This window comes from Sceloporus occidentalis, unplaced genomic scaffold (genome assembly GCF_023333645.1).
Source record: "Sceloporus occidentalis isolate IW3139 unplaced genomic scaffold, rSceOcc1.0.p SCAF_1, whole genome shotgun sequence".
In the NCBI taxonomy this organism is placed as follows: domain Eukaryota; kingdom Metazoa; phylum Chordata; class Lepidosauria; order Squamata; family Phrynosomatidae; genus Sceloporus; species Sceloporus occidentalis.
Window position 1 is genome coordinate 207,188,593 of NW_028316981.1, and position 15,677 is coordinate 207,204,269.

Here is a 15,677-nt window from a genome sequence, read left to right on the forward strand (position 1 = left end):
TTTTTTCCCTTGCTTTCCCCTGAGGCTGAGAGAGTGTGACTTGCACAAGGTCATCCAGGGGATTTCATGGCTAAGCAGGAAGTGAATCTTGGTCTCTATAGAGTCCAATGCTCAAACCATTATGCCACACTGGCTCTCATTCCTGACTTATGGTGACCCTAAGATGGGGGTTTCTTGGCAAGTTTCTTCAAATGAGGTTTGCCATTGCCATCCTCTGAGGCTGAGAAAGTATGACTTGCCCAAGGTCAGCCAATGGGTTTTACAAGTGATTCCAACCTTGGTCTCCAGAGTCATAGTCCAACACTCAAACCACTGCACCATACTGACTCTCAGTACTGAATGTACAGGAGGTTCCCGAAAGTAAAAAGGAATAGGTTTCTTCAAATTTGCATTGCAATTAATGTTACATTATTTCTCATTGATGCAAACATCATCTGAAAAACTATCCGCTTTTGTGGGTTATTTCTCATTTCTGTTCATGTTAACTCATGAGTGTCGTGCGAAAAACAACCCACTTTTGCAAGTTTTTCCCCCACGTTAAATCAGTTTCTGCACAGGATCCGTCCCGTGTCATAAACTCCATACATACATACATACAAAGGTTGGTCAGATCAAAATGCAGCCATTGGTTCCAGCCCCAAGTGCTAGTGGGGAAAGACAGCAAGAAATAATGGCCAGATGTAAAGTGCCCGCATGAGGCACAGACTAGATAGAAATCCCACTGCCAGATCAAGATCTGGTATGATGGATTTGTGAAGATTACACATTCTCACTCAGGGTTATGGGGTGTATTGCTGAAACACACACTACCTAATGGGATTCTCACACACATCCCTTCTGTTCTGTGCATTCCATGTACAATTGAACATAAGCACTGGAATGGAGAGCAAGACAGAGGACTCGAGCTTCCCCAAGACAAGATGGGGGATTGCATCCCTCATGAAATGACCTGGAAAAATTGGAGGATCCTTTGTAGTTCAGCCTCCTCAAATGTTGTTGTGTGTCTTCAAGTCATTTTTTACTTATGGCGGCCCCAAGACAAACCTATCATGGGGGTTTCTTGGCAAGATTTGTTCAGAAGAGTTTTGCCATTGCCTTACCCTGAGGCTGAGAAAGTGTGACTTGCCCAAGGTCACTCAGTGGGTTTCATGGCCGAGCTGGAATCGAACCCTGATCTCCAGAGTTGTAGCCCAGTGCTCAAACCACTATACCACACAAACATGACCAAGCACTAAGAAATGTTAAGAATGTGATTCTCATAGAGCCCTCCCAGGAATAATAAGGCAATCTATCCTGTGGACATTTACTTGGGAGTACGTGACACTGGACACATGGAGGGCACCTCTAAGTGCACATTGTGTTTGTAAAGAGTCTTCACATTTAAGGCTGTTTACTTGGGAGTAATGGAATGAAGATGGAATTTGCCCTCCACCTGCCAATGCATCAGGATGTTGAGGCCTCCACATCTTAAAATAGCTGTGAGGTTCCTTCCTGGAACCAGAGGATTACAGGCCTATACATACTTTCTTGGAGCTAACCCCACTGAGCATGGGGGTAACTAAGCACTGTTGCATGTATCCTCATCATTCAGTAAGATATTTTTTAAAGTACTATTATGTGTCAAATTGTAATTATTCTGTTCCTTCTGTTTAGATCAGTGGTTTTCAAACTTTGGTCCTCCAGATGTTTCGAACTTCAGCTTCCAGAATTCCTGATGGCCAAGTTGGCTAGGGCTTCCGGAGGTTGAAGTCCAAAACACGTTGAAGACCAAAGTTTGGGATTCACTGATTTAGATGATCCATCCATCCATTCCAAAATCAGTGTTTTGGGGGATGTGATGGTGTTGAATGTCCAATTTTCTTCCCTTTTTGATGCAGGAAGCAAAGACTTGAAGAGAAGGAGTGAAGATGAGCTATAGTTCACCTAAATTAGAAAGGACTTGAAGGCACACAACAGCAGCATGCGTTGTGGGCTCCAACTCTAGGGGAACACTGAGCTTCTGCATGAATACCCATACATTCAGTTGGAACTTACACCCAAATTAAGCATGGAGAGCACTCTGGAGTAAGTCTGACAGAACTCAGTTACACTTGCTTCAAAGTAAACACAATTAGGATTTGGCTGTCTATCACCCTCATTTTTCTAGAACAGGTATAAGATTGATGCCATGACCTGATTTTTTTAAAATATAATTTTAAAATAGAAATTGTTTCTTAATTTTTTCAGATCACGACCCGATTAAAGAAATCTTAGCTGGTGGCTCCTACAGGTTTTATCCAGTAAAATTTGCATATGAACAAAATAGTTATCATGTACTTATTGTTATAAGCCTGTGAAATTATTGTGACCCAATGAATTTCACAGGCAATGAATTAACATATAGTAATTCAATTTTATTTTATTTTTTAAAAATATTTTTATTAAGTGTAAAACATAAAACATACAAAGTAAAAAACATTCAGTCACACACATAAAATCCTAACCCTACAAAATTATCCCCCATCCCCTCAGTCTCTCCCTGATATAAAACTCTTAACAATTAACAGAAGAAAAACAAACCCAATTAACACAACGAACACAAACTATAATTGACTTGCCGCTTCCCAAACATAAGAATATTAATGCTTAAAAATATTAATTTCTCGATAAGGTCAACTTATTTTTGTTCAATTGAAGTAATTAAATTTTTAGAATGAAATATTATTAGATTTCTAGCTCATCTTACAGGATACAAAACTGCACAATGTTAATTACAAATGACTTCGAACACACACAAAATATCAACCACCCTCCAAAAACCAATACTGTAGTGTTCAATATATAAATCATTAAAATAACAAGTAATATAGCAGCAACAAGTAACATCTCTAGCTAAACACATATGTTGTGAGCTGCCTTGAGTCCCAACTTGGGAGAAAGGCGGGATAAAAATAAAATAATAAAATAAAATAAAATAAACACACATCCCACTAAATGTAGCCCAGCACAGACTGGAATAAGTAAGTCTCTAAAATCCTAAAGTCCAGCAAAGAGGAGTCATGTCCATTTTCAGAGGGAAGGGAATTTTACTGAAAGTCCAAAGCTGCCACAGAAAAGATGTTGTCCCATAACGTTGTACCTGATTTCAACTGATTAATCAATCTATATATTTTTACTTTTAAGAACTACATATATCATCATATAACATCAAATCAAATAATATTTTATTTTATAATATCATAATATTTATTTTATATTTCAGTATTTATATATTCTTAATGCTCTCCCCCCAAATCAAACTATATAGTACATTTTTGTTAGTATCTTCAAAATATAGCTAGATTTTAATTGTTCTATTTTGAAACTTTTTACATCACATTCCACCTCTCCAATCAATCAATCTAACTAATTAATTGACTAAACAATGTTGCTTTATTATTATTATTATTATTATTATTATTATTATTATTAACCTTTATTTATAAAGCGCTGTAAATTTACACAGCACTGTACATACAATCTTTTTAATTAGACGGTTCCCTGCCCTCAGGCTTACAATCTAAAAAGACATGTCATGGATGTACAAAAGGTTTGGGTTTAGTTATTAATAGTATTTAAAGAATGAAATACTTGAAGTACTGCATATGTAGCAGTTTCCTTGAACGCTAGAAGTGCATTTTTAAGTACATTTATTCAAAAGTAAATCCCACCTTCTTCAATGGGATTTATTCCTAAATACAGAATTAAACCTGAAGCCTATGCATGTTTCCTTGGGAGTAAGTATCAAGGCTGATCTGTAATTCATGCATTTATTTCAAAATTTATATCTAACAAGGCATCGTGACTTGGGGGAAGAACACTTGCATACAGAAGGTCTTGGGTTCAGTTCCTGGCATCTCCAAGGACTGGACAGTCCTGCCTTGGACAGTATCAGAGATTTACTGTCAGACAGTGTCAATAATAACAACTGGACTGATAGTCTGACTCAGTATAATGCAGCTATAGTTGTGTCCACACTGCAGAAATATTCCAGTTTGACACTGCTTTAACTGCCATGGTTCCATGTTCTGGAATTCTGGGAATTGTAGCTTGTTGTGGTACCACAGCTCTATGATAGAGAAGGCTCACTGTCTCCATAAACTACAAATCCCAATATTCCATAACATGAAGTCATGGCAGTGAAAGTGGTGTCAAACTGGATTATTTCCTCAGTGTGGATGCAGCCTATGTCTCTCTTCCTCAGTGTTAGCATTCCCAGGGAGAGTTTTAAGTAAGAAGTATAGATTGAGTGTTATTGTTATGTGCCTTCAAGTTGACTGTGACTTATGGCAACCCTATCCTAAGGTTTTCTTGGCAAGATCTATCTATTCAGAGGAGGTTTGCAGTTGCCTTTCTCTTAAGCTGAGAGAGCGTGGTTTGCCCAAGGTCACCTAATGGGGTTTTGCAGCTGAATAGGGATTTGAACCTTTACAAACCACTACACCATATTGGTTGTCATAGATGCTTTGACAAAATGCAAATATTAGAGCTGTATAAAACAATAAAGCCTTCTTTTGAGTAACTTCTCCAAGAGGGGCTTGGAAAATAGTAAAAAAGAAGAATATCTTTTCAGTTGTTCCCTCTTCTCTTGTGAAATTCTCTCAGGTGAAGGAGATGCTCAAATCCTTGACCATCTTTTCTGAATCAGAATAAACACAATTCTCAACTCCCAGGTCATCTGATAGGATGCAACTGCTGGCTTTTTAACTGTCAATTTATGCTTACTGAAAGGTGTTGTGTGTTATTTTTAACGTTGTAAGTTTTAAAGTGTAAGATGCTGTATATTCCTGTATGGCAGGCAGTTGGATTAGTGTTTGGGGTTCGTTCCAGCTCTGTGATACTGATTCTATGCATAAAGGGTTTGCATTACATTTTAAGAAAAAGGAGTACATGACACAGAATTACTAGTATTAACAACAATAACACAGTGCAACAGCAGATCATAGGGGCAGAACTTTGTTGTTAACTGCCCTTGAGTCATCCCCAACTCCATGGATGAGACATTTCCAAACCCCCCTGTTCTCCACTCCTCTGCTTAAGTCCTGTAGATTCTGAATTTATTTATCATTATAACTTATTTACTGTAGCATTGTTTATTAATTGCACATATGTCCCACTGTTCTCCCAAAATGGGATCCAAGGTGGCTTAACCTTAAAATAATCTCTATAAAAATGTGTAACATTTTTTTAAAATTGCATACTTTTTCTTTAAAAAAGCCCTCACTTGGCACTGAAAAGACAACCGGGAAGGTACCAACATATCCCCCTAAGGGAAGTGGGGCAGGAGGCTACTGTAAGAGATATAGAACAGCGAAACTGTGAAAAGGATGGGAATGGTTTGAAATAATAGTCATGCATGCTTACAACTTGAAAGGGAAGTGATTTCGCTTTTTTGTTTAATCGAGCAACATGAGAATAGGATCAGAGAGGTCAGGACATAATCTTGCAAAGACAAACACTTAGCAAGCTTCAGAATCACTCTGTTCATATCATTGGCCTAAAACAGGGGTGAGGAGCATGTGGTCCTCCAGATGTTGTTGGACTTCAGTTCCCAGTCACCCTACCCATCATAGGGAGCTGGAGTCCAACAACATCCTGAGTCCAGTCAGGTGATTCCCACCCCTAGCCCAAGTCAAATTGTTCTTTATTTAGAACTTTATCGCACCAATTTCCCCCCCATTATAGGTACAGAAAGATGATACTAGCGCTTTGGTGTGCGATAAAATCCAATTTTGGCTGGTTGCGTGCGCACACGAACATCCTTTTCCCATACATACCTGTAACGAGGAAAAAAACGGGTGTGATAAAGTTCTTAGTTTCTACTCCACCTTTCTCCCACCACAGGATTCTATGAAGCTCACAAGTCGAAACAATATACAGCTAAAACAATATACAGCTAATTAGTATAATTTAAAAAAAACAACAACAGTTAAACAACATTTCAGTTTTAAACACAGATTACAACAGTTTTAAAAATACTGTTTTAAAAATACTGTTTACTAAAAACATAAGAAAGACATACACACAACAGTTCTCATTTAAAGGTCTGTGTGCTGTGACAAGTTAAAGACCAGAGGAAAGACAACAGGGAAGGGTCAACTGGACATCTCATGGTAGAAACTTCCATAGCTTGGGAGCAGCCACCAAGAAGGGTCTCTTCTGTGTCCTCAACAAATGTGCCTACAGTGGTGATGTGACCAAGAGAAAGCCCTCCTGCATGTATCCTAAACCTTGAGAAGGCTCACATAATGAGATATGATCTTTGAGATAGTCTGGACCCAAGCCATAGGTGTCTCTATCAGGTCCCCAAGTGGTCTAGCAGAACCAACAAGGACAACTCTCTCTGTCCAGTTCTTGGCATAGCTCATCCGCCAAGGCAACCAGGTTTGTGTCTATCCCATAGTCAGGCCTGGAGCCAGATCAAAATGGATGTAGATAATTCATCTCATCAACAAACTACTGGAATGTGGAGACTATCACATGCTCCAGAACATTGCCCATTCTAGTTCCTCACTAGCATAGACCCATTTCATTAACGAGAACCCAGCAACATAGGTTCCATTGATTCAGCAGCTCTGCTTTTGCTGGGACTCACAATTGAATTAAGGTTACATTACAGATATGAGACTGGAGATTAAACTGCAAGTGCCAGTGAGAACAGATTTGTTGAATCAATGGGATTTACATAAGTGTTGACTGAACAAGTCCCATTTATTTGATGGGTCTGCTCTACTTGGGACAAGCAATTTGCCTTTTGCCCTGGGACTGAGTGGCTTACCTAAAGCCATCCCATGAGTTCATGGCAAGGGCAATCCATGAAATGGGGGCTTTCTGGTTCATAGCTCTGCTTCAGCCACTATGTTATGCAAGCTTGCTAAGGTTAGATTTATTGTGGGTGCCTGACTGCAAGAAATAGAAGTACCATAAAAAGAAAAGTGCTGCATCACAGCCCTCCTGCTACATTAAGATGTGGTGTAAAAGAAGCCTTAAGATAAAAATAACTTTGATGTCAGAACAACTAGTGTTCACAGAAGGAGGGGAAAAATCACCCCTATTTTCACTGGGAGGAAAATGATGTAAATGATTGCTCTTTTAATTTACTGCAAAGGAAACAAGTGTAGTTTAATGGTTAAGAGCCTGAGCTAGAAGCTTCTGATTCAAATCTTAGCCCAGGCATTAAAAGAATGGGTGCTTTAGGCAAGCCTCAACACTTCTCCCGTATGTAATGTAGATATAACAGTATTATTTTGCTGTTTTATAGCACTCTTATGAAAAGTAATTCAATACTGAACAAGAGTTTTGAACAGTTCACAAATGTGCAAGGTATAAATTCTTTGTGATAAATTATGATAGTGGTGCAAGCCGACAGGTGAAATATACCTCAAAGCTAATTTCCAAGATTCCGAGATTCATTGCTAGGGCTGCCAGGTGACAGAAAGGAAAGGAATCCTGCACTTTGTGTAAAAGAGAAAAATTCAGCAGGTGTTGCTTGTTGGGAGCAACACCTGCTGAATCAAATTCCCTGTTCTATACAACCATTAAAGATACAGGAGTTGGTTGTGTGCCTTCAAGACATTTCCAACTTATGGTAACCCTGACGGGACTGTATGATGGAAAGTTCTTTCGGCAAAATTTGTTCAGAGAAGTTTTGCCATTGCCTTTCCTTGAGGTTGAGTGTATGCGACTTACCCAGAATCATCCAGTGGGAATCAAACTGAGCTGGGAATCAAACCCTGATCCAGAGTCATAGTCCAAAACCCAAAGCACTATGCCATGATAGCTCAGAGGTCCTATACTTTATTTCACCTAGAAACTTTATTCACTACAAAATTCCACTGAGAAGTAAATGTCATGTTGTTGCTTATATCCCAAATAGGAATATAGGACTTACATTTTAGTTATTCCCCACCTCCCACTCCCATTTGGTGGCAGGACTGACTACTTAAATGTCTCACTGCCACAGTCCACAAACCCCCTATGAAGAAACCTGCCACAAAAACCCTATGAAAAGGCCACTTTAGGGGTGCCACAAATCAAAAACAACTTGGAGGCACACAAACACAACAGCAACAACATTATTAGGGATACATGGAGATCCCACATTCTGTGCTCCACTTTCTAGCCAAAGCCTCAAAGCTTTTTGGTCCCTCCTAGGTCCTAAACAAGATGGCAGAGGGAAGTTCAGGGTGAATTTGGGGCAGTCTGGCTACCTACTCAGAGATGCTGGCTTGCAGTTCCTCTGTTCACTTGCAATAAACTCCAGATTCTGCCTCTACCTATTGCAGAATTATATGGTAGAGTGCACCCTTCAGGCTACATAAGTATATCTTACATATTTTTTGAATGCTTCACACATTTATTACAAAACAAAGCCACACACCACCAAAACATCTGCAAGAAAAAAAACCCCAAACATCCCTATAACCTTTAGGGGGAAACGTTTTGGCACTGCCCATTCCTAGTTATGGGTTTTTAAAAAAAACTTGTGGCGCATTCCAAAATGTATTCCCTGCAATCCAAAATGGTGGGTTCTATTGTGTTGCCTCAAGATGTATCAGTTCATTCTGCTGCATGTGACAACCTCAGCCTTAGAAGACCAAGAAATAGACCTGAATCAAGGACATGTGAAAATAAGGTTGGGGGCCATGAAACAGGGAATGCTTCCCATCAAGTTCAGCACTTCCCCCTAACCAGGAGGATCATAAGGAATTTAACTGCACAGCATGTACACTGCAGAATTAATGCAGTTTGACACCGCTTTAACTGCCATGGCTCAATGTTGAGGAATGATTTGTAGTTTTGAGAGATATTTAGTCTTCTGTGTCAGAGCTCTAGTGCCACAACAAACCAGATATCCCAGGATTTCATAGATGGAGCCATGACAGTTGAAATGGTCTCAAATTGCATCACTTCTGCAATGTGGCAAAAGTCTGTAACACTGCACAGTTACAACAGTTTGCTGCCATTTTAATTGTTTTGGCTGTGCCATGTGCAGTTTCGGGAGTTGAAGTTTAACAAGGGACATAAACGTGTATCTTTGAGTAGTGGTCCTCCTTTGGTCCTCCTACTGTTTTGGACTTCACAGTTCTCAAAAGCCCCTGCCAACTTGGCCAATGGTCAGGCATTCTGAAAACTAAATCCAAAATATCTGGAGGACGAAAGTTTGAGAACCAAGTATCTGTTCTCAAATTGGCATTAGTGCCATTTTTGAGTGTGTGTGTGCGCACACTTTGGTGCCTATGTGCTAGGGTGGTCATATGCATTTGTTCTTGTTTTGTTTTTGCAGAACAACAGCTTTTAATGAAGCTTTTCAGACCCAATAGCTTTTTTAAAAGTTAGGTGCATAAGCCTAGGCCTTGCTTAATCTCCTGAGCTTTTTTGAAGTCCAGAGTCAACATGATGTACTGGTTTGAGTCAGTAGTGTGACTAGGGGGGTGGGGACTGCACTGGGTGACACCACTGAAGTTGGAAAAGTCTTGAAGGCACACAACAACAACAAAGTCCTCTGAACTACAGCACTACTAAAGCTCTTTAACAGCAGACTGCCTTAACAAACTACAAATCCCAGGAGATGCTAAGGTTGAAACATGGCATATAAAGTGGCATCAAAGTGCAATAACAATGTATGCAAATGAGAACAACTGTAACAACAACTGGGCAAAATGGAGGCATGTGACATTGTTATTTTTTTATTCTCCTCTACGATTTTTGCCACCTTTGCCTGATGAAGAAGCCAGTGGAGCTTCAAAAGCTTGCATCATGCATTTTATGCATTTTGGTTGGCCCAATAAAGGGACCACTGGTTTATGGATTTTGGATATTATTATACTTTGCTGAATGGCCAACACATCTACCCATGAAAAGATGTGTTATGCAGATGTACTCTATATGTTATTGCAAATGTCCTGCTTTAAATGGGAGCTTTATCCTATCAGTATTTGCAGCCAGTGCCTTGTGTTTTTAATTGGGAATGTGGGAGGAGTAGGCTTAACTCTGCCCTCCTCCTCACATGCTGTAGTCTCATTAAAAGCCAAAGAGAAGCTGTGCTCAGCAGTATTTTTTATTTTAAACACTGCTTTTTATTTTAAAAACTGATGCAACAGTATTTAGCATAACAACAACTTGTTAATATCTGTAGATGATGGTTTTTGTAGCCTCCATTACAGGGATGTCATAATGTGGAATACAAAGATCTACCCTTCTCGCTCGCTGTTACCCACCTCACGTTGGGAGGTGAGCATTTAATATGTTCTTTTATTGATCTTAAGTAGCCCAGAAAGGCCTGATAGAAATGCCTGGGATCCCATAGGGCAGTGATGGAGAACCGTTTAGAGACTGAGTGCCAAACTGCAACCCAAAAGCCATTTATTTATCTGCAAAGTGCCGCATCCCTCTGGATTTCTAGTGACAAACTCTAGTGAACTCTGTGTTGGGATGATGGTGCATGTGCCCACAGAGAGGGCTCTGAGTGCCACTTCTGGCACGCGTGCCATAGGTTCGCCACCACTGCCATAGGGCCAGTATGCTAGTATAATGGGCATAACATCACCTGTTCCCTGTATGCTTTTGGTAGCAGGAGAAGGGGTCGGCTGTGGACGGGCTGTTGCTCGAATGTTTGGCTGTTGTGGGTGGGAGAGCCAGAATGGCATAGAACCATAGAATCCTAGAGTTGGAAGTTAGAGTATGACTCTGGAGACCAGGTTTGAATCCTAACTTGCCCATGGAAATGCACTGTGTGACCTTGGGCAAATCACACTCTCTCAGAGGATGGCAATGGTAAACCTCTGCTGAACAAATCTTGCCAAGGAAACCCTGTGATAGATTTGCTTTAGGGTCACCATAACTCCAAAACCACTTGAAGGCACACAACAACAAACTGTGGATTGGGTCAATGCAATATGGAAGGAGCTTACTCCTAGCCAGAGAAACTGGGAATGTTGAATGGACAGGTTTCTCCTCTTTACTGTTTTTCTCCCATCTCCCCCCCCCCCCCCCATCTCCATCTCTTCCTTCTCTGGCATAGTTATCCCACCAGCAGAGCTGATAAGATCCTGGCCAAAGATTTACAAACCCAAGGTGAGTGTCAACTAATTCCGTCTGTCATTTGACAAAGTCATTTGTAATTAATCACATGAGTAACACATTGCAAGACTTGAGACACCCGGCCCTGAAAGTTAAAGGACTTTGCCCCAAAAACAGCCACCGAGACTCCAAACATTTCCATTGGCAGTGTTTCCTTCACTGCAGGGAATCTGAGCTATTTGGAGAGGAGGGAGAAGTTGGGGGATTTAACAAATAATGACTTTCAAACACGTTGTTTCTCCATTCTCTCCCCTTAAACATTCATTTTTCTCTAATTGATCTTAACAATAAATTCCACAGATCCGTTTTTCACATTTTCTGAAATGCTGATTGTTTGAAGTGCCTAACCTTTCTGTCCTCTGGACAGCTTGCATAAGGTCTAACATAAGAAATGACATTCATTTGAACTCTTTTCTTAGTGACTCAGCCTTACAGGAACAAGCAAACAAACCATATCCTTTATTCTGTCTTGTGAAGCAACAACAACAGTGAAAGGGTGATATTTATAACACTTTTATGCTGGCTTTCCAGGAAATGCATAAGCTGGTAAGCAAAATAAAATAAAGATAAAACTACTGTACACACAAAAAACTGGCTAAAAATACAAGTTGAATCACTCTCCTCAGGAGGCTGGTTGCTTTGGATGGTTTTCAGTTGACTCAGGGATTTTTTCAGTCACCTTAGCAAGTAATTTATTGAAGTCCTGTATCCACTTCACCCCATAGTTTGATGCTTGCCACAACTCCTGGGAAACCTGGGATTTGTAGTATGGTGAAATATTTAGAATCCTCTGCCAGAGGGAGCAATAGACCACTACCCTGAACATCAGCATTAGAGGTTTGTAGCAAATCACAGGATTTTATAAGATGGGACTAAGAAAGTTAAAGTGGTAAAACTTTATAGTAAAATGTATCCAAGCCAGTGTGGTGTAGTGGTTTGAGATCTGAACTACAACTGGAGACCAGTATTTGAATCCCCACTTGGCTGTGAAACTCACTAGTTGGCCTTGAGCAAGTCACACTTTCTCTGCCTCGGAGGAAGGTAATGATCCTCTGAACAAGCCCTGCTAAGAAAACCATGTGATAGGGTTGCCTTAGGATCATGGTAAGTCAGAAATGACTTGAAAACACACAACAACAAACATTGCATAGTAGAACAGTATAGTGTAACACAAGTATAGTGGGGCTATTAAATTGCTATAGTTGTGTAATGCACATACACTCTCAGCTGACCTCTGAGAAGCGGGAATGATCGATTTCAGCTAGCTTCGTCTCCCCTTCCCATCAAAATCCAAGGAAGCAGTTCTACTTCTAAACCTGTGTCTTAACAGCAGTAATGGACTGAATGAAAGTGAATAAAATAAAACTTCACATAAATGATCTTCTTGTCATTTGAAAAGTGGATTGGAAAACAAGGACTCAAGCTGTTGTATCCTGAGTGACCAAAAGATAAATAATGTAAAGCAGAGATAGGTGCATCCTGTGCATCCTGAGGCTACATCTGCACCACAGACATCATCCAGTATGGAGTCCTAGGACTGGTAGTTAATTGTAGCAGCAGATCTCTCTGACAGAGATGCCTAAATGTCTAACAACCCTACAATTCCTAGAATTCTATAGCATGGAGCCATAGCAGTTAAAATGGTGTCAAACTGGATGCTTTCTGTAGTGTGGATGCAGCCTGTGTGGGTTTCTTTTAAAGAAACCATGGCACAGTACAGATGCGCCAAATGCACCATGCTGGCGCATACTGGTTAAGGGACTGCACAGCAACCGCACAGTCCCTAACCCTAGTACAGCGCGGCGTCGTAACAATGGTGGTGTCCCATGTATATGGGCACCGCTATTGTTACGTGATGGACACATAGTGTCCACACATCACTCTGCACTTGTGACATCACAAGTGCACCATTGGCACACTCGGGTATCACAATGGCGGCGCAAAAAGAACCCACTTTTTGTGAGTTCTTTTTCCGCAGGCGGGAAGCCACACAGTTTTGTGACTGTGGCCACCCTCTGGCGGAAAAAAGGTCACCACCACTCCGCACATTAAGGAAGGTATGTACCGGGCCCATGATATATGGTATGAAAAGGGATTTTTCAGCACCTTTAAGACTAACTGAAAGATAGAAGTTGGTACAATGAGATTTCATAGACCTGAGCCTACTTGAGGAAGTAGGCTCAAGTCTATGAAAGCTCATACTACTAACTTCTGACTTTCAGTTAGTCTCAAAGGTGCTGCATAACTCCTTTGCAAACTAATTTTCCAAACTAGCACGGCTATGTCTTTGAATGATATATGGTAGTATACTTAATGGTCAGTCATTCTAAAATTATGTTCCTGGAAAGAGTGATATGTTTGGATTATTTATGGCATTCATCTGGAACAACAGACCCTCCATCTTTACACATATTTGCTAGCACAGAAAAACATGGAATTGGGCCACGAGTTACTAATTTGAAAGTCATATTAGCAAATGGTGCTACAAAAAAGAAGAAGAAGTACGTGAATGTCCCTAAATTAACATGTTGCTTGAACAAGTAGGACAGCATGTTCTTTTGGACTGAACAAGTAGCACATGTATAGTGTGAGCACTTAACAAAATTATTGGAAATGAAGGGGAAATTAGAAAGTGGAATTATTAGACGTATGTAGAATGGATGGGAACTTAGGCCCGTTACAAACAGGCAGGAAAGTACGCGCGGAGCGCGTACTAGGGTTAGAAAGGGGCGGTGCTTCCGCACCCCCCAAACTCTAGTGCGCGCTCCACGCACACAAAATGGCAGCGGCCGTTCCACACGGCCGCCGCCATGAGGACGTCACGACCACGCCACCTCTATACGGGGCGGCGTGGATGTGATGTCCTCGCTCCGCATCAGGGCGCTTAGTGCGCCCTTAGCGCGGAGCAGGAAGGAGCTCCGTTTCGGAGCTCCTCCTGCTGCTTCCCTGCAGCCTGGAAAGCGGCGGATCGGGGCCTCAGCGGCTGCCGCTCTGGACGCTGAGGCCCCAATACCCCGGGGAAAGGGGCGGGTGCAGCCTGCCCCAAACAGGCGGTCTGTAACCTGCCCTAGAATCAGAATCAGCCAAGTTCGTTCAACCATGCTCTTAATTCAGTTATTCAGAACTGAAACCTTAATCATGTGCTTAGTTTTCCCAGTTAAATGAATGATACCAGCAGGCTGGTCCTATGCATAAAGTACACTTACTTCACTCCCATCAGAAATGTTGTCAACAGCATGGAAACTGCTCCCATATTGTAAAAATTTCACAGAGATAGGCACCTCTTAGCCATGTGAGGTAGATTTTCCCACAGCATTTGTCACTTTACCATGCAGGATGTTGTCAATGAGAAAGATTCACATCATCAGCTTGACTGAGATGATTGCATTATGCGTATGCATAATGCACTTCTACATCTCACCCTAGCTACATTTGATGTCCTAAGCCAGAATGTGTGGTTTTCCAGATGCTGGACTGCAGTTCCCACAGTTTCTCATTATTGGCTGTACTGCTTGAGCTGATGGGAATGGCAGACCAAAATTATCTAGAGCAGTGGTTCCCAACCTTCCTAATGCCATGACCCTTTAATACAGTTCCTCATATTGTGGTGACCCCCAATCATATAATTATTTTTCATCACTACATGCAAATATGTGTTTTCCTATGGTCTTAGGCGATCCTTCTGAAAGGGTCGTTTGACCCCCAAAGGGGTCCTGATCCACAGGTTGGGAACCACTGATCTAAAGGTTCACAACGTATTGGTCACTGATCAACTATAATACAAATCAGAGTACATGAAAGAGGATTGGATGCTTCTGAAACTAGTGAGATTTATTTCCATCCATTCGTGGATCATAAGAAAGCAATCCTAGGCACATTTGTATGAGAGTAATTTCCCTTGAAAACAATGAAACTTCAGAATTTGAAAATATCCCATGTAAGAATGATATATTTACATGTTTGGTGCTAGCAATTATATCAGAAACATCACACAGTTGTGTCAACACACAGGTATAGTGTTAGCTGTTCGTTGCTATATGCCTGAATTCATTCTTCACCTTTTGGCTCTTAAAGGGTTACTCATCCTGCAGTAAGTCTTTGTTGGTTGTTGGACATGAAACAAAGTCAGAGATGAAGAGGATGGGATTGATGTAAGGAATGCTAATGTCAGAAAAGCATTCATGTCTCTCTTAAGCAGAGGAAACCAATGACATTCCCTATCATTGAGCAGGAGGCAGGGGATACCTATGAGGGAGAGACAAAATGAGAACATTCCCCCCCCCCCCCAAGAATTCTGCCCCTCCAAATGAAATTTTCCTTTGCACGAGTGAGACCTTGATGGTAGTTAATACAGTCAACCCTTTGTATTTTTTATCCACAGATTATTTTAATAATAATAATAGGATTTATTTATATGCTGCCCAATCACTGGGAATCCGGGCGGCTTACAACAGAGGGGATAATAGACAGTTCCCTGCCCTCAGGCTTACATGGATTTGAATATCCACAAGTTGAAATATTTAAAAAATATATAAATTCAAAAAAGCAAACCTTGATTTTGCCATCTTATATAAGGG